At 43.8% G+C, this 19,574-nt stretch overlaps 1 long non-coding RNA gene across 1 annotated transcript in view; it reads right to left on the reverse strand.

The window, feature by feature from the left end:
• Positions 1-353: 353 nt before the first annotated feature.
• Positions 354-19,574, reverse strand: part of LOC128315712 (uncharacterized) — a 45,100-nt gene continuing 25,879 nt past the window's right edge. Inside the window, exons 2-3 of the long non-coding RNA XR_008298774.1 lie at positions 7,112-7,235; positions 354-3,361 (exon numbers count right to left, since the gene is read on the reverse strand). This is a non-coding gene — a long non-coding RNA (uncharacterized LOC128315712). The remainder of the gene's footprint in view (positions 3,362-7,111; positions 7,236-19,574) is intronic.

Below are 19,574 nucleotides of genomic sequence, written 5' to 3' on the forward strand. Positions count from 1 at the left end.
TCATAAGGAAGATGCAGAGGGATTCTGGAGACAGACCCACAGAGGTTAAGGCAATATTAAGACGAAGCAGAGACGCAGTCACAAGCCAAGGAATGCCAATGGCCCTGGAGGCAGAAAAAGGCCAGGAGTAGACTTCCCCCTCGAGCCTCTGGAGGAGGTGTAGCCCTGGGACTTCTGGCCTCCAGAGCTATAGGAGAATAAATTTCCAGTTGTGTTAATTAGTCACAGCAGCTACAGGAAACTAACACAATATTCTATGATTCTAAAAATAAAATGGGGAGATATGATGTAATAACAGCAAATAACTTATATAACTAAAGTAACTGAGGTCTTCATGTGACCCCACACTCAGTTACATGGCTGTCGCCTTCCTTAACAAAAGACACAATATGAGGAAGCTGATGTCCCGTTTTCCCCTACAGTGTTCACTCAACAGTGCCATGCCCAGTCCTCCACGGTACAACTTTAAAGACACACTGGCATAATGAAACTTGTTTAAAGGAAAAAGACCAAGAAGAGAAATCAAGCCTATGACGAAGAGCTGAAAAAACTAAGTACTGTCAGTGCATATCCTGAAAACACTTTATAGGAACATGGTAGCTGTCCTCACACCACACAGAAGACCTTGTTGTGGGAAAGGAAAGAGGTGCTATTCTCTGGCTCTAAAGATGGGGACCTGGACCAACGGAGAGGCTGTGTGGATGCAGATTTGGGCTCCACAAATTAAAAGCCTCAAATTTTTGAGTGCTGCAGCATCGCCTGGCACCTGAGGGGTGAATGAATGGATACCTACTGGGGAATGCTATCTGGGGGATTCCTGAAAAAAGTAACAGATAAGAAGCCCAAGGATCCATTCAAATATCATTCTGTGTAATTCTACCGCCATGAGGAGAGTGGAATGAGGCAAACTCCTATCCTACAACATCGGAAGATGTATTCATTTATTGCTCAACCTCCTCTTTTCCAGACCAATAAACGTTGGCTTCTTTTATCCTTACTGGTAGTTTTATCATCTAACATGGCAGCAATCTTGACCTTCTCTGAACACTCCAAACTCCAACTCTTGACTTCCCCGGTTGTGGGGTGTAGCGCAAAACCCAGCCCTGAATCCGGGTGTGACCAACGATAAGCAGAACTAGATAACAGCAGTGTATACTGTGTCCCCGTTAAAGTACCTACCAACCCAAACTCGCATTGGCTTTTCTTTCTTGCTTTGTTTGAACATTCTATTTATTTTTGAGATAGAGGGTGTGAGTGGGGGGCGTGGGGAGGGCAGAGAGAGACGGGGACAGAGGATCTGAAGTAGGTTCCATACTAACAGCAGAGAGACCAATGTGGCTCGAACTCACCAACCGTGAGACTGTGATCTGAGCCAAAATGGATGCTCAACCGACTAGACCACCCAGTCCCTTCACATTTGCTTTTCTAAAATGGCGAAGCAGGGGGACCTGAGTGGCTCAGTAGGTTAAGCGTCCGACTTTGGCTCAGGTCATGATCTCAAGGTTCGTGGGTTCAAGCCCCACATCGGGATGTGTGCCGACAGCTCAGAGCCTGGAGCCCGCTTCAGATTCTCTGTCTCCCTCTCTCTCTGCCCCTCCCCTAATTACACTCTGTCTCCCTGTCTCTCAATAACTAAATGAACATTTTTAAAAATTTTAATAAATAAATAAAATGGTGAACTGTTCAACCTTTGCATCTTCCCTGAGTATTTCTGAACTTCATTTCCTAAAGCTTGCTGATCCTTTCCATATGAATAAGGTAACACTTGGCAGGAACTGAACTTAGTTCTATTTGTTTCTAACCTCAAATGCTAATCGTATCCTCCAGAGGGCTGGTGTCTTCAGCCAACTTACACTGCACTTTCTGTTCCCTTTCTCATGTTCTCCAACCAACTAGATAAATAAGACAGAACCCAAGGGGTAACTCTCAACCTTCCTCTTTGGCTTTACCTATAAAAGAGACAAGTAATCTGGACATCAAAGAACCAGTTATTTCAGAAACAGAAAATCAAACTACTGGTTGCCTAATATTTTAACTGCTTCTGGACCAGCAGAGTAGTTATCATCTCCTTCTAAGCTGAAAGTGCTTCATCAATGACCATTTTGTGGGCATGACCTATCATGACCATGGCTCCAGCCTGTGATATAATTACCCAGGAGAAATCAAATCTTTGCCAGTGGTTTCCAAGTATTCCACAGAAGCCTACAATTCTAATATTGGTTCCCTTTTTTAGAAAGAAATTCTTGAGAGGTACCATTAATATGCATTATCACTTACAATATCCCCATTGTGAAGTTGTGATCTATAATAAAAAAATATGTATCTGGTCTTCATCCACATTTCTGGCACATATCTCTTAAAACTCTTAGAATTTGTAGGGGCACCTGGGTGGCTCAGTTGGTTAAGCTTCCAACTTCAGCTTAGTTCATGATCTCATGGTTCGTGAGTTCAAGCCCCACATCGGGTTCTGTGCTGACAACTCAGAGCCTGGAGCCTGTTTCAGATTCTGTGTCTCCCTCTCTCTCTCTCTGACCCTCCCCTGCTTGCACTCTCTCTCTCAAAAATAAATAAATTTTATACCTATTCTATATCTATATCTATACACACACACACACACACACACACACACACACACACACACTCTTAGAATTCACTAAGTGATGAGAGCATTAAAGGTGTCTTCTGTTATGTCGATGAAGTGACACTTGGAAAGCCCTTGGGTAACCTAAGGAGAGGGGCTGGCTGGTTGCTAGGAGGGAAAACCATGTGATTAGAAGGCGAGAACTTTGAGTCTCAGCTGTGCACCTCAACCTCCAAGGACGAAAGAGGAGCTGCCAGTTGAGTCACAAACAGTCGACGATGTAATCAATTGGGGTGATATAAGGAAGCTTCCATTAAAAAGGACAGGGCTTGAAGCACTTCCAGGTTGGTGAACACATTGGTTGAGATTTGAGGACAGCTGGTACACTCTGAATGGTCGTGGAAGCTCCATGCCTTTTCCCTACACCTTGCCCTATGCGGATGTTCTACCTGGCTGTTCCTGGGTCACATCCTTTTATAATAAACTAGTAATCTGACAAGTAAAGTGTTTCTCCAAGTTCTGTGATCCACTCTAACAAATTCATGGAACGCAAGGTTGCTGTAACCTCCAATCTATAAGCAGCGAGTCAAAAGCATAGGTAATAACTTGCATTTATGATAGGTGCCTGCAGTGGGGAAGGGAGTCTTGTAAGTCTGAGCCCTTACCCTGTGGGACCTGAAACCATCTCCAGGTGGGCGGTGTCAAACTTGAGTTGAATTGCAGGATACTCAGCTGGTATCAGAGAATTGCCTGGTGTGGAGGGTGAGGGGGCACAACACACTGGAACTAGGTACAGAATCAGATCCCTTAAAAACACAAAAGTGGGGACTAAAGGGCACACTACCAAAAAAATTAGATCGACAGCTACTTAGACTTACTTCCACTGAATCAAAAGACCTAAGAATTTGTACATGCAATTTTTAGTTCAGTTGTCCTGGAACAAAATTGATAACCTGTTTTAACGATATGTCAAATGTATTTCTGAAACACACAAATAGCAAAGGTTTATTTGAATCTACTGATTGTAGTATGCAAATGAATTATCAAGTCAAGATATTCAACTTAAATCTAACCTTGCACCTAAAAATTGGACATGAAATGTTCTACCCTAAGGTTGTTTTCTTTTCTTTTACATAGACAGAGCAATCCACTCATCAACCAACATAAATGCACTGAAATCCCAAACGGTACATGATTGTCACTAATAAAAATGATTAGGATACATTTTACTCATTCATATAAAAATACCATGTAAATGCTGAATAATTATAAGTCATTATTTCAAATCTGATTTGAGAGGCAAAGCATCTATATTTGGCAAGATTTATCCTCTACTCCTAATTACTGAGCAAGCATGAAATTAACTATAAACAATGACTGGCATCTTATTTACAAAAGCTTTCATATTTTCATGCTATAACATTTTATGCTAATATTGACAGTTCTTATTTAGTATATCTCATGGAAGAGTCGTAAAAGTTGAGACAATGAAGGGCAAAAATATTTCCTAGGAAGTAGAAAACCAACTTGGTTTCCATCAGCAAGATAAAGAGCCTGCCTTCAAAAGCATGATCAACTGGTATATTAAAGTAAGTTCACTTAAGCCAATTAGGCACAATTTGTTACCACAGAATACATTAAACTCCAATCTCCCCAAAAGCTAAATGGCTACATCTTTCCTTCATAAAGGAACCCTATATTCCATCAAGTACTCCAGTAGTTTTCAAACTATTTTAAGGGTCCTGAGGAGTCCTGCTCTAGGTCAGAATCTTATACATGATCCTTCCAGTACAAACACAGGTTCTGCCTTGTGGCGGGGGGGGGGGGGGGGGGGGGGCTCACATTGAGAAAGCTGCTCTCCTGGGGCGCCCAGGTGGCTCAGTCAGTTGGGCGTCTGATTTTGGCTCAGGTCACGATCTCACGGTTCATGAGTCCAAGCCTCACATCGGGCTCTGGGCTGACAGCTCAGAGCCTGGAGCCTGCTTCAAATTCTGTGTCTCCCTCTCTCTCTGTCCCTACCCGACTTGCTCTCTGTCTCTCTCAAAACATAAACGTTAAAAAAAATCTAAAAAAAAAGAAAGAGAAAACTGCTCTCCTGAGATTTAGCTTGGAGCAAAGCCAGTGCACCGCAGTCTCCAGAGGGAGTGACTATCAGGGGCCCCGCCTGCCTCGCACTCCTACCCGCCAGCCATACTCATACACATTTGCATTCCCAGTCTAGGCACCTCCATTCAGAAGCCTCCTTGTGTGTGCTGGGGAAAGGGGGTGCTCTCCTTTCCCCTAGACCCCCGGTCCATCAAATGGCAGGAGGCTTTAATCTGAGTCTCCCTTAGCAGTGAGACCATCCCCTGCTCCCCTGTGTGCTGATCCGTCTGACTCATAAACTGGGGAATTAACACTGACATCGGGGAATTAACACTGTTTCTTTTTGGTCTCTTGCTTTCACTATCACAGTAAGTGAATAAAGGCTACACCGCTACTTTTCACTGGGCCTGTTTTCCAACTGACCACCATGACACCTGGCAGCTCTCCATCAGGCCCAAGAGTTCCAAGCCTGGAGGATGTTGTGAGAGAGAACAGAAAGGGTAGGTAACAACAATCTTCCGGGCAACCCCCTTCCCAGATCACACCTACTGGTTTCAATGAAATGGTTCTGTGTCCAGCTGTTTTCTATGGTCAGCTGAGAAAAGGATTGTTCAAGGCTCACCATCATGCCTGGCACACAGTAAGAGATCAATCGATTAGCTATGAATACTGCAAATTTGAACATCATTACACTAGTAGTTCTAGCTTCCAGATTCTGAATACTCAGGCCATTTTGGAAAGGAAAGAGCCCAGTATAACTAGGCAGATCGTCACTCATTATGGAGGCCTCTCCCTCAGACCAAGGAGGGCTCAGCCATCACAGTAAAGGGGATCCCACAGTAAAGGAATTTTCCACTCAGAGAGAGGGAAAAGATGGAAACATGCCTTACATGGACTCAGTGATTAAAAGACACAAGAGTTCTTGCTAACACCATGGTCATCATCATACCCCAATGGCTACTGTTCAATAAATACCTACATTGCAAATACACACCAGAGAATTTTCATGTTCTCAAAATTAATCCTTTAACAAAACCCTGAAGTATAATCTGCATTTTATAGACTAAGAAAGTAAAACTTCAAGGGACTGAATAACATTTCCAAGGCCACATAGTAGAGGATGAATTCCAACTATATTCTAACCAGTTTTATTACAAAGGCTGTGCACTTAGCTGCTACTTGATAATGCCCTCTCCACCAATGTTCCAACTTGCACAAAGTGAACAGTGTCTGTTCTATGACTTACCCTTGTATAGGGCACCTTAATAACAGACAAACTAATTCTTTCAAACCACCCACAAAAGAATATTTCCAGAGTCGAAGCAAACTAGCCATGATTGGCTCCGACATATGCAGCTAAACAAAGCCAACAAACAAATAAAAACAAAATCTAATGACCTAAAAAATTTTCAGTCATTGGCCCAATCCACGTGTGATGTCTTTTTAATCTTTCTACCTAACAGTCTCCTCTCCAAGAGTGAACGATGAACATGAATCCCATCAGCAAACTGCACAAACATCAGATTTGACTTTTTCCTTAACTCCCATGATCACTTTCAATTGCTCTAGCTACACTGTCTTGCTTGTCCTGTGATCAAAACCTAGGTCTTCCAGGAGCACCTGGGTGGTGCAGTCTGTTAAGTGTCCGACTCTTGATCTCAGCTGGGGTCGTGATCCCACATTCGTGAGTTCGAGCCCCACATCAGGTTCTGCACTGATGGCATGGAACCTGCTTGAGAGTCTGTCTCTCCTTCTCTCTGCCCCTCCCCCACTTGTGTGTGCATGTGCTCTCTCTCTCTCTCTCTCTCAAAATAAATAAATAACTTTAAAAAATTAGGTCTTCTGATTGTGACGACAAAAAAGAAAGATGTTAAACTAGTGTCTGTGGGTCCTGAACACTTTATCTTAATGTTTTTATTGACCTGTGTTTTAATGAATTCACAGTTAAGATCCAAATCCCATAAAGTACTACATATGACTTCACCTGTTTGTCCCCATCACCACCCTACTACCTTGACACCCATTCCTCACTCCCAGCCTATTATAAAATGCATATATTCCAGGAGAGAATGTAAACTTGAGGCAGCATAATACTTTAAAATTAGCCCACTATCCAGCTATTTCTCTTGAGCTAATTTGCATCCGTGAACAATGAAGCCAACAACGAGTACTTCTGTGTCCTCATAAACACCTTGGCTCTCATTCATCAGTATGACTTCACTGTTACCCACTTCCCAGAAAGTAGATTTCTCCCACTTCTCCATGACTTTCAGGGTCAGTTAAAAGCTCTATCTAGCTGCTAATCCATTCAGCTGACATTCAGTGAACTGTCACTGTAAGTGGTATAAATGGCAAATTTGCTATCTCCTAGGACAGGCGTCACGCAGTCTCTACACTCAACCAAAATACAGATGCTCAGTGCACGGCAGGGCATGGCTGACTCACCCGGTGATGGATGCAGGTGATTCATCGTGAAAGCCAAAGACACTACCAATGCGGACGACCCTGTCTTGCCATGTTTTTTCAACGTGCTAACTCAGTTTTAAGGTTGGTGGCTTCCTGTGTGGCTCTTTTTTTCTGCCTGAAAAGAATAAAGACATCCAAGTCAATTCTAGCCAGACTGGCCTCCATCCTTCCTTATGTTACTCCACGACCATAACAGGCACTGAGTCCAAGCAGGTGCTGCCAGAACCACACACACACCTGGAGCATGGTGACACTCTGTGCTCGTGCCCACCACCTTGTTGAGATGGGATGATAAACGAAAGCACAACCATCTCTGCCCTGTGTCCCCCAGGATCGGAAGGAACAGAGGTCAGTGAAGTAAGAAACGGGACTCCAGACAAGGAATATTTGTATTTTAAAGGGGGGGTCACTAAGATGATGCTGATTGCAGCTCACAAATGTTGGTAACTCTGCAAACTGTGCCACAATTGTTACTATTACTTATGGCGCCCTTACTCTGTGCTAGGCATTACACTCAGTGTTTCATTCACATTATCTCACTTTATCTCACAACCCTATGAAGTGGGAGAGAATCATTCTCTGTTCCTACGTGTGAGGTGGTAGCACAAAACAGCAAGGAGATGGAACCTGGAGCCAAACTGCTAAGAGGCTCTGTCCCCTATTAGCTCTATCACCTTGGACCTGCTCTATGGAGAGGTTTTTGTGATTCAAGGTGTTGACCTGTAGAAAGCATTCAGCAACATGCAGCCTAGCTAGGATTATCGTCACGCCATCGGTGGTTAACTGGGAGCCACAGAGTAGGGATAAGGGAAGCAGCAGGTGATACGATGGCTCCCCTGAGACTGGCCCTGAAGGGGCACTGCTAGTAGGATGGTTACCATTGAGGGGCAGCCCTCATCAGTGGTGTTAACACAGACCCTCAACCTTCATCTGCTTGTTTAGCCATCGACAGACCGAGAAAAGGCAAGAGGAGGAAATTTCTCTAATATCACTAAAACCAGACCCTTGCTTCTGGGAAAAGAATGCACCCACAGCTCCAGTCCTTACATTCAAATTTTGAGGCAGTGGCAACTGTCTCTTCAGTTCTTATTTTATCAACAAGATAGACATAGTTCTTATTTTATCTAGGGTTCCCTAAAAGCAGAGCCTGAGACAAGGATTTGGTGAACATGATTTATTGAGGGGGTGTTCTTCAGGAAAATCCTGAAAGGGAGGGAGGGAGGGAGGGGGAGGGGGAGGGGGAGAGGAGAGAGAGAGAGAGAGAGAGAGAGAGAGAGAGAGAATCAGGCTAGAGAAAGGAAAATAATTGAGCAAGGATGTGGTCTCAGACAAATGGCAACCTCAAACCTGGTCCACAGAGGATTCTAGAATATAAATCACACCACAAAGTTGTCCTTGCCTTGTGGCAAGGGGTCTGGTTGTCTGTACCCTCCTATCAGTGAGCCATTGGCCCTCAGCTACTTCCAGGGTGAATGGCAGCCAAGGGCAGTTCCACAAGAGGGGCAGAGGGGCAGGTGATGAGCCTTAGGCAGCCAATCCCCAGGGTACCTGGGTGATTTGGACAGGGCACCAACAACACCTACTGTAGTCCATCACGCAGTAGAACTATACAAACAAAGTAGTTGCCCCTCACACCCTTTACACAAGTAGATGACTCCATAAAGAAAGACTTTAATCCAAGAGATTAAATGGCCAATTTTCCTTCTTATATTTTAAAACAATCAAAATAAAATCTCTGAATCTCACAGATCAACCCACATCAGGCAGACTCCCCAGGGTTCCTTGTTCTAGCAGGGATGTAATTGGCTAGGGCTGATTTCAACAAGAAGTTCCAGTTAACAGGCTTCTTGCCCACCCCCTGAATAAATCTTTTCTTCTGGCTTAGCTTTGCTGAAATGGACACGGGCAGAAGGAAATCACTTATAACACTTATTGGCAGGCTACCATATTCCCTCCCCCAGAGAAAGTCAGGGTAGGGAAGGGTGGTCCCGACTTTTCTTCTTTGTGGAAATTATAAGAGTGAGACAGTCAGTTACAGGAGTGTAATTAGTGTTATTAAATCACTGTTAGGGGATGATTATGCCTTGAATTTAGAGGTCACCTCCCCATAGGGACTTGCAAAGGAAAAATCCTCACCCCTACATTGTCTTACTCATCCTGACAGCACCTTCTGTGAGACAGGCAGACAATCTGCTGTAGTGTATGTGGTCTTCCTGGGCAAGCACACACTTTTAATTTAGCATCCTCTGCTGTTTCTCCTAGAGGACTTGTCTTCCTGCATCCCTTTCTGGGATGTATGCAGGTCTGGCTGTGTGAACGTGTGACCTACACAGTTGCACAAAGGCAAGTAAGTTGCTTCACACTTAGAAGGGCCTCGGATGTTACTCTCTTAGAACTCAACAATTTCTGAATAAGGAGACACATATTTTCATTTTACACTGGCCCTCATAAATCGTGTAACCATCCATGGGTGTATGTCTTGAGCACAACTTGGGAAGTATGTGAGGGTGGGTCACAGCAAACCGACTGTAACCTCCACAGGGATTGTGTACCCCAGGGATACGGTAGTAGTCATTAATACTGCCGATCAAGAATTTTGGGTTTTCCTTCCAGACATAGGTAGGATGGACTGAAACTTTCTGTTGAAAACATGTGAGCAACAATGATGATGTCACAAAGTACCCAGGCCAGTACTCCACTTGCCACATGCCCTTTCCCCTACCTTGGTAGTTAAGATGGAGCTTCCCTGGGTGAGTCCCTGAGAGAGACAGAGCCCCCAGACAACCTGCAATAAACATGTTCTATGAGCAAGATAAACTGTGGATTGAAGCCACTGAGATTGTAGGGTTATTTTTTCCCATGATGTAACCTATCGTGATGGGCACAGAAGATCATGCACAGATTATTAAGGCATCCTTTGCTATACTCAGAGACTAAGCTGGGGAAAAGGAGCAAGGTGCAAGGCAACAATGTTTCTGATAATGAAGAGGAAGACTCCCACACAAAGATATGAAGGATTGGCAGAAGCCCACAGGCTATGGCTTAATTTATTTAGTCCAACTAGTCACCATGGAACCACAGAAAATACAACATTTTGCAGGGTTCATTTGTAATGGTCTCAACAACAAGTAAATTTGTATCACAGAAAAAAAAATCTGATGTAACTTGTATGTTCTTCCATGCCTGCCATTTTGTTTCTCAAATACTCGGCAAGCGCCAATTGCTTCTTTTTGAAGGATGAGGAAAAGAAAGAAAGATAAAATGACCCTCAAAGACCCCAAAAGTTTCCTGGGGCTGACTGGCGAGGCTCAGCAAATAAAAGCATTTTAATAAAATCTTTGAGCTTTGGAGATGTACCACCTTAAAATAAAAGCCCAACCGATTTGATATTTGTCTCTGTCCTAAGCAAGGAATCAAGGTTACTGTGAATGTACAGTGGCCCCTGGAACAACTCTGTAAAGAAGGGTCTGCAAGCTGGAACAGCAGCAGCGTTCTCTTATTCATGACCAAATGTTTCCAGAGTGATTAAACTAGCATTGTAAATGTATAGTCCGTATCAGCTGAGTGACAAGGATTAAGTGAGATTCAGATTAAAATGCTAAGTGAGTGAGTCCCAAGATCAAGCCAGATATATAGATAACACTAAGAAAATACATGCTGAAAAAGAAGCGTGAAAACAACCACCTAGAGAAAACCTCAGAAATAACAAATTGTACTAGAGCAAGTGTCTTCAATGGCAAGTACGCCAGTGAGGGCTGAAATTACCTTTCTGAAAGTACAACTGTTTAGCAATGTTTAGAAAAAATATGCAGCCAACCAAACAACTTAATCAACATGCATGTTCACAGTGAATTTGGTTCTGAAGGGCATGTGCCACTTTGGCATGTGGATAATTTTAAGCTAAAGACAATCAATGGCCATAAAAGCCAGGAAGAGATTTTAACTTCACTCTCAAGTACCTCTAAGAATTTAGAGGGACTGACCCAGGAAGACAGCTATCATCAGAGACAACCACAGAGAGTCTGGGCCAGGTGTAGTAACCTGTAGGGAGCTTGGAAGGGCCTATATGTTCAAAATACTCTCTGTGTCCTCTTCTCTCCCACTGGCATGGCAAACATTTGTTTACCAAACATTTGCTTTTCCTATCTTCCTGTGAATTGTCTTCCTTCCCTTTGAAGCCCCACACCCCTATCCTGTTCCTTAGTTTAGGATGGCATATAAGCCAACTTGCGCTGCGTTCCACATCTTTGGGGATCCCATATGTAGGAAATTAAATTTGTTTTTCTCCTGTTGCTCTGTCTTGAATGTCAATTTTATTAACAGACCAGCCAAAAGAACTTGAAAGACTAGAGGAGCCAAAAGAACTTGAAAGAGTAGAGGAAAATTTTTCCTCCCCTACGGTTTAGAATAAAAGGTACGATAATAAAATTCTATTTCTTTGACACAATAAACATTGACAAATTTCAGAACAAAATATAAGTTGGAAACCAAAAATTACTATTGGAACTGGTAGATTTGCTACTATAAAAGAATAAAAATGCTTTGAGTCATATAGAGCTTTTCTCCCAAAAAATCTACAATCAAAAGCCAAAATGAAAGTAAATTTATTATTTACCATATACTACGACTATAATAGAATAAAAAATAAGACACCACGAGAAAAAAAATCTGCAGCCACCATATGAATAATGTCTTGCAATTGTTTTTGTATATAATGAATATAGAAATAATATCACATATCCCTTTGCCTTTAATGATGTTTAAAGTGATCTGAGACACTGATGAATAAATACAGTTTTTGAACTGATACCCTCAAACCTCTGTCTGTGACTGTCTCATCTTCTCTAAATCAGCTCACATTCCATGGAACTTAATCCCATTGGTCTGTAGCTCTTTGCTACAACCTGCATTTCCGCCTGGGAAACTTCCCCAAGTGGCTTCACAGAAATAGTCCTTCTCAGACTCATCATACACTGATATGTGCTCCCGGGGGTGAGTACATACACCCTTCACTCCTGAAGCACCGAACAGGAACAACGGAATGGTGGTGGTTCTCTTTACACACTTGGTGCCAAATGAGAACACAGACGTGCCTGGGATAAAAGAAGTCGCAGCACAGTACTTAAGAACAAGGGCTCCGAGTCCATCCAACCTAAGTGAAAACTGCCTATCGCTCTAGTTTCCATATCTGTGCCATGGGAATGGCAGTAACACATATCGCTTCATAAAACAAATAAGCCTTGTACAGAACTTAGGGTTTATCTCACACATAGGAAGTCAGCAACATATGGTTGCCATTGTGATTACAGTGAATTCTCTTTCTGGGAAAAATTTAGAGACACCCCAAGGCTCTTGGCTCCTCCTACCCGCTTTAAGGAACCACAGATCTCTACTTTTGTGCTAAGGATACTGCTATAAAATAGGTGAACAGATGTAGCTGTCCCAAAATTGGACAGAAAGATAAAATATAGACTGTCGAAGAAAGGTCAGAAAGAGGCAGCTGCACAGGAAGGGTAAGATGAAAAGAAGACTTAAGGTCCAACCCCCAATGAGGTGTTAAGTGGCCGGTGGGAGTGATCCCTGCTGTAATCCAATTAACATTTAGCACCTAATTATCACTTCTCAGTGGTGTACAGACTAGATAATTGTGAACTGCAACCTCCCAGCTACACAGGAAATGTTTGGTGCTTAGCCACATATCCAATCATTCAACAGGGCACTGGCTATCTAGGAGCCAGAAACAAGAGATGTAAAATATTACTCTAGTTAACTAGTAAAACATCATCTCTCTTCTGGATCTAGCCTGCAGTTCAGCAGATTCTCACCAAACAAAATGTGGATGATTTAATCCAAGATTTCCTTCTAAACTGTCTTGTATACCAGCAGTCATGAACACTGAAGAAAATACAACCTGAGATTCCAAACCTAGATTTTCCTTCACATGGGGTGCAAAGCCATGCTAGTGATTCACCAACATTTTTTTCTGGGTGGGATGATAAATTCCTCACCCTCCAGTCTTCTGGGAAAAAAATTTTTTTTCCTCAGTATCTAAACGAGACACCTGCTGATGGGGACGTAATGATGACTGAAACAGCTCCTACCCGTGAGAAGCTCTAATATGAAATTCTAACATGGAAGACTAACAGAGAAGGTAAAGATTTTCAATATAAGTTTAACAACAACCAAAAAAAAAAAAAAACATTGTGCAAACACATGAGGCAGAGAAATTAAATCTGCAATGCTATCTATGTCACATCTCAAAAGTAGGAGAAAGAAAAGGAAAGGCATTCTGGGCAGAAAGACAGGAAAATAGAAGACTTTGAAAGGGCGGACCTACGCCGGCCGACTCCATCTTGTTCTGTGTCCTCCACCTTGAGTGACTATGTCCCCGACATGCCCCCTTTCCGGGAAAATTGCAGAAACCTCAGACCACGCCTCCTCCCCTTGAGTAACCTCCCACTCACCCATTCAAATTTCCCGATCAAAACATGCCCAGCGACCTGCGTTAACAGGACTCCGACCCTTCCCCAGCCAATCAGCTGAGGCCACAGCCATTACCTCACCAACTGCCCCCAGACCCCAATAAAACCTTTGTGCTTTTGAAACTCGCTCTCTCTCCCCAGCATCTCACCACTGCGTCGGTGCAGGTAGGGGATTGAGCTCGAGCTAGCTCAAATAAAGGCTCTTTGCTTTTGCATCGGACTCGGGTCCCTGGTGGACTTTGGGGATCACGAATTCTGGGCATAACAATTTGGCACGTGTGAGCAAACTGAGGTTTATTGTGTGTGACGTAGAGTTGGGGGTGTGACGTTGGAGACATAGGCAAGAGATGTTGAGGCAAACATGACATGAGGATTATGATAAAAGAAACCTAGGCATTTGGATTTAATCCTGTAGTTAATGGGAGCCAATCGTGAGTTTTGTGTTTTTCAATTTTGTTTTTTGTTTTCAGGTTGTTGTTTTTTTTTTTTTTTTTACATTTATTTATTTTTGAGAGACAGAGAGAGAGAGAGCATGAGTGGGGGAGGGACAGAGAGAAGGAGACACAGAATCAGAAGCAGGCTCCAGGCTCTGAGCTGTCAGCACAGAGCCCAAAGCAGGGCTCAAAGCCACAAACCGCGAGATCATGACCTGAACCGAAGTTGGACGCTCAGCCGACTGAGCCATCCAGGCGCCCCCAGGTATGTTTTCAAGATAAGGAAGTGCACAAAGAGCTGTTCATTTTGAAACATCACAGTAGGTACAGAGAATGTAGTAGGAAGGAAGGGAACGGAGATGGTGAAGCCAAGCAGGATGTGGTTTTGACAGTCCAGGGAGGAAAGGCTGGGCATGTAGGCAGAGGAGAGGGAACAGAAGACCATTTTAAAAGGCATTTAGGACTTGCAAACCCAAGAAACGAGTGATACTGGAGGTCTAGGATGAGGAAGGGAGTAAGCTAAGAATACATTCCCAGTGATGAGTGGGGGAAAAGCCATCCTGCGGAGCAGGGAGGGATGGAAACAGAAGCCCTCTCAAGTCTTGAGTGAATGCAAGTGAGATGGATGAGGCTTTCCCTCATCTCCTTTATGGAGAAGGTGAGTACCCTCAGGATGACAGTGTGCAAGTCATAGAGTAAAATGGAGTCTACTCATAGCATAAAATGAAGCTAAGTGGGTCACTTTGGGTCCGTAATTCACTAGCTTGGCCTCACCTGAACCACCTCAGTCAACCAGCATCAGGCCAAAAATTTTCAAGTGACACACGTTTACAAAGTGCACATGTTTGTCAGGTAAAGCCAGGAAGCAATTGTTTCCAAGAGCCCTGCCTTAGCCTCAGTTCCCCAGAAAGCAGAGCCTGAGACAGACCCGTGTATAAGAAATTTATCAAGTGGGATTCCAAGAGCAGGAAGGGAAAGCAGGGAAGAGGACCAGTCAGCATGGAGACGTCAGCCACTGCCATGGGCAGCTGGTTGTTCAAACCTCCAAGCATTGGCCCAGGGTGCCAGAGGGCTTCCTTGCCTCTCATTCACCCCTCACCATTATCCCTTTTGATATTCAATCATTGAGTAACTAAAGGTATGCAAAACACATTGGTAACATGCAAAGTACTGTAAAAATATCCATTGTTATGTGTACCTAGATCAACACATGTTAAAGTAGGTCTTATTCTCCAGGTTCAAGAGAGCCGGTCTAGCTGTGGGTGGCCATCTTGTCCTCCTTCCTCTCATAATTTTGCACTCTACAGGGTTGAATAGTGTCTCCCCAAAATTCATGTCCACCCAGAACCTCAGGATGCAAGCTTACTTGAAAATAGGATCTTCGCAGACACCACCGGTTGTGATGAGGTCATCCTAGGTTAAAATGGGGCCCAAACCCAATGACTGGTGTCTTCATGAGAGGGAGGAGGAGATCCAGGATACACAGGAGAACAGAAGGCAACATGAAGAGAGAGACAGAGATTGTAGTGACACATCCGAAATGCAACACACACCCAGGATTTGTTACAACCTGCAGAAGCCAGGACAGAGCACGGGCTGGTTCCCCCCTCCCAGCCTCCAGAGACACCAACAGCGCTGCTAACGTGACTTCGGATTCCAGGTCTCCTGAACTGTGAGAGCTTGTTTTAGAGCCACCCATTTTGTTATGACAGCCCTGAAACACTGACATGGTTTTCCATGACAATTCCTTGGCCAGGGTACGTGAGTAACTAGGGTCCTGTGCTGGGGCTGCCCAACCAGACCTCAGCATCCACACAACGCACTCAATCAGACCTCCACGTCCATAAAATGCATTCGACCAGCGGGTTGCCGTAAATTTTCCAAAACATTCCACCAATCTGTGACCAAACAGAGAGCACGCATCATCCAAAACACACACACACAGGTTTTCACCCTGGAGAGCTGAGTTGAATATTTCTGTGATTGAATGCTACTAACCTTCAGAAAACTTGAAGAAGGACTCACAGACAGTATAATACACACACGCTCCAAAATTGTTGAATTTGTCGGTGTTTTAGAAAAAGAATGGGCATTCAACTTCACATTATAAAACTGTTTGGTTTGGGGCACCTGGGTGGCTCAGTCGGTTAAGCATCCGACTTCAGCTCAGGTCATGATCTCACACTCCATGAGTTCAAGCCCCGCGTCGGGCTCTGTGCTGACAGCTCAGAGCCTGGAGCCTGTTTCAGATTCTGTGTCTCCCTCTCTCTCTGCCACTTCCCTGCTCATGCTCTGTCTCTCTGTGTCTCAAAAATAAATAAAAACATTAAAAAAATTTTTTTAAAAACTGGTTCATATTAGGGTCCCTGAAGAGAGAGGAGAAATAGGGGTGGTGTATGAGACAATGCAAGGAAAAAGAAAGAAAAAGAACAGCATAAACACCCTATTTTATCATTCCTAAGACAAATATTCTTTCACGGATTGTGCTCTGAAAGCAAGAGGCATCACACAATTGGGCAGGTTTTACGATCATGGCGTAGTTTTCCGGTCCAACTGGCTCTCGGTTCATATAATATACATTGCATTGTCACTGTGGGGGGAAAATGCTGATTATGAGAACTCTCACCTCAGGGTCACTGCATACCGTTCCTGTTCAATCCAGAGTAAACTCAAATAAGAATTCAACAGAACTTTTCCAGAGTTCCAGGATGAGTAGCAACATTCACAAATCTTCCACTGCTCTTCAGAGGCATTAAAAAGCCTCTCTGTAATTACTGTGGCTAACAGCAATCCAGGGCTCAGCCCTAGAAACATAAGTCTAGCTTCCACTTCAGGGTTTACACCTGAGGCCCAACGCTTTCCTCCACTCCTGTTTCCAGTCTTCTTTCCTGGACCTCCTTCATTAAGCTTCAGGATCAATACCAAGTGAACACATAGTTTCCCATCCCACTTTCATTCTCACTTGAGATCTCTTCAGTTCCCTTTGCTATTAGAGATACTGAGAATCTCTCTGGAAAATACTCAAAAATGATTCCTTGTTTCAGACTGAAGCACTGGTAACTTGTATGAATGTACACACAGTCAGGAAAGGACGTCTATGAACTGTGCCATTGTCAGCCACGACTCCTGTGGCTTTATTCTGTTTATCAAGTTGAGCCAGCAGTCACTAAACACCGTGCTGATACAGAATCTATACCATGGGTACTCAGAGAAAGCGAGCATGGCTAACCTCAGAGAGCAGGGTTAGAAAATAGTAGAGGATGAGCACTGGGTGGTATATGGAAACCAATTTGACAATAAATTTCACATTAAAAAAAAAAGAAAAGAAAAAAGAAAATACTAGAGGCAAATGAAACACAGTCCTAAAAAGGCTCCAGAAAGAAATTTTCCTTAGTTAGCAATGTGCGTTGAGAACTGACCTCTGAAATAAGTCCCAATCCTTCCCTTTCTCCCTCTTTCACTCTCATTCTCCCTTACACACACACACACACACACACCCACACACACCCACACACACACACACACTCCTACCATTTTAGCTCTGCATTCAGGGAAGAGAAAATATTCCACTTTGTGACACCCATCACTGCTATTGCTATGTGGCTCACAAGCTAATATATGCAAAGCATTTAGAAGTATGCCAGACATATGGTGAGTACTATGTAATTATTACAGAACAATTATTGGCACCACATCCATCCATTTATATATTTCCACACACAATAACAAATTATTGAGAATCCCTTAAATGCCTAGCACTGAAGCAGGTGCTACAGAAATAAAGAGAAACTAAACTGATTGTGAAGCTGTTGGTGTGATGAAAGTACATGAAAACAGGGATGGTGTTCGTTCAAATCCTTCCGTTAATCGTATGAGTTCGGTGTTCTTACCCTCACGACACTCATGAAGAATTCGAGACTCAGAGAAGTGACTTGTGAATCCACAGCTGGTAATTCAGGAAGTTAGGACTTGAGACCAGGTCAGTCCAAAGCCAAACCGGTTCTGTAGCTCAGAGTGCATGATGCATGCTTGCTACAGCCACAGAAGACGCCTGGCTCAATGCTTTGGAAAAGGAAACATAAAAGCAAGATAGGACTAACTCCACCTGGGAAAACCAGTGGAAGCTTCAGAGAGCAGGTGACCCTGGAGCAGAGGGGGATTCATAAAGAAGGAAGGCAGGGGCACAGAGGGCACTTCAGCTTAAGGAGCAATGCCCGCTATCGAGGTTTGGGCGATGGAGGCCAGTGACGTCGACAGCTACTTAAATCCAGTACCTCCCGTTTCCTTGTTTGGGACAGCTGATCTGCTCCCCTCGGGGAGTATTTATCGGGCGTGTACTCTGGAACAGGCACCGTATTAGGCACCGGACTAGGCACGGTTATAGGTACAAACAAGATTCCAAAACAGGCTCCAGCTCCAGGGACCTCGAGTAAGGGGCTGAGCAGGCTAGCTCCTCCTTCAGCGCTCAAATCCACGTGGGGCTCTCCTCCTGCCCCAGCCTGGAAAGCAGGTATAAAAGGTTTCTGATCAAAGCATGTTTCCTGTTACCCCAAGACTCACTATCGAGGTGCCTGCGTGGCTCAGTCGGTCGGCTCTTGATTTCGGTTCAGGTCATGATCCCAGGGTCGTGGGATCAAGTCCTACGCTGGGGTCTGCACTGAGCATAGAGCCTGCCTAAGATTCTCTCTCTCCCTCTGCCCCTCTCCCCACTCACACACACTCTCTCTCTAAAATTAAAAAAAAAAAAAAAACATTATAAAAAAAAAGACTTTACTATCTGGAATACCAGAATACAGGTTACAAAAAATACTTTTTTTTAAGTTTATTTTGAGAGAGAGAGAGCAGGGAGGGACACAGGGACAGGGAGAGAGAGAATCCCAAGCAGGCTCCGAACTGTCAGTGCAGAGCCCAATGCGGGCTCGACCTCATGAACCATGAGCACAAATCAAGAGTCAGACGCTTAACCTACTGAGCCATCCAGGCAGCCCCCAAAATACTTTTGTTTTCAGAAGAGACAGACATTTATCAGTGCCCTAAATAACAAATTGGAAAAATAATTAGGAATCTAGTGTAATCTAGACTATATGTACAAAATGTGATCTGAAACTGAGTTGAGAGTGGGTACAACATTTCCACGGATAGAGCTGACGATGAGAAAAGTCTAAGCTGGAAATAGGAGGTAAGGTCACACCCACCTGCAGGGTAGCAGAGTCAGAACCTTAACACAGGTACAGACCACATGTTAATAAGCCTTTTCCTTTGAGCCTGTTAAACATGATGAAAGGCATCTCCTTGGTTCTGGGGATGGAAGGAAGGTGCCTGGGAAATCTAAGGAGTTTTTAATGAATTTGAAAAACTATTACATCTTCTATGATTCTAGGACACAGCATAATTAAACCAATGGCAGCACATTCTACTTGTCCCGCAGAAAGGTCCCTGGGTGAACAGGATGTGTCCCCATTCCTGCGGGTTCCACAGTGAAGGCTGATGGGCAAGCATCGAAATAAATGCCATAGCTACTACTGA

Source organism: Acinonyx jubatus, chromosome B2 (assembly GCF_027475565.1).
Source record: "Acinonyx jubatus isolate Ajub_Pintada_27869175 chromosome B2, VMU_Ajub_asm_v1.0, whole genome shotgun sequence".
Lineage (NCBI taxonomy): Eukaryota > Metazoa > Chordata > Mammalia > Carnivora > Felidae > Acinonyx > Acinonyx jubatus.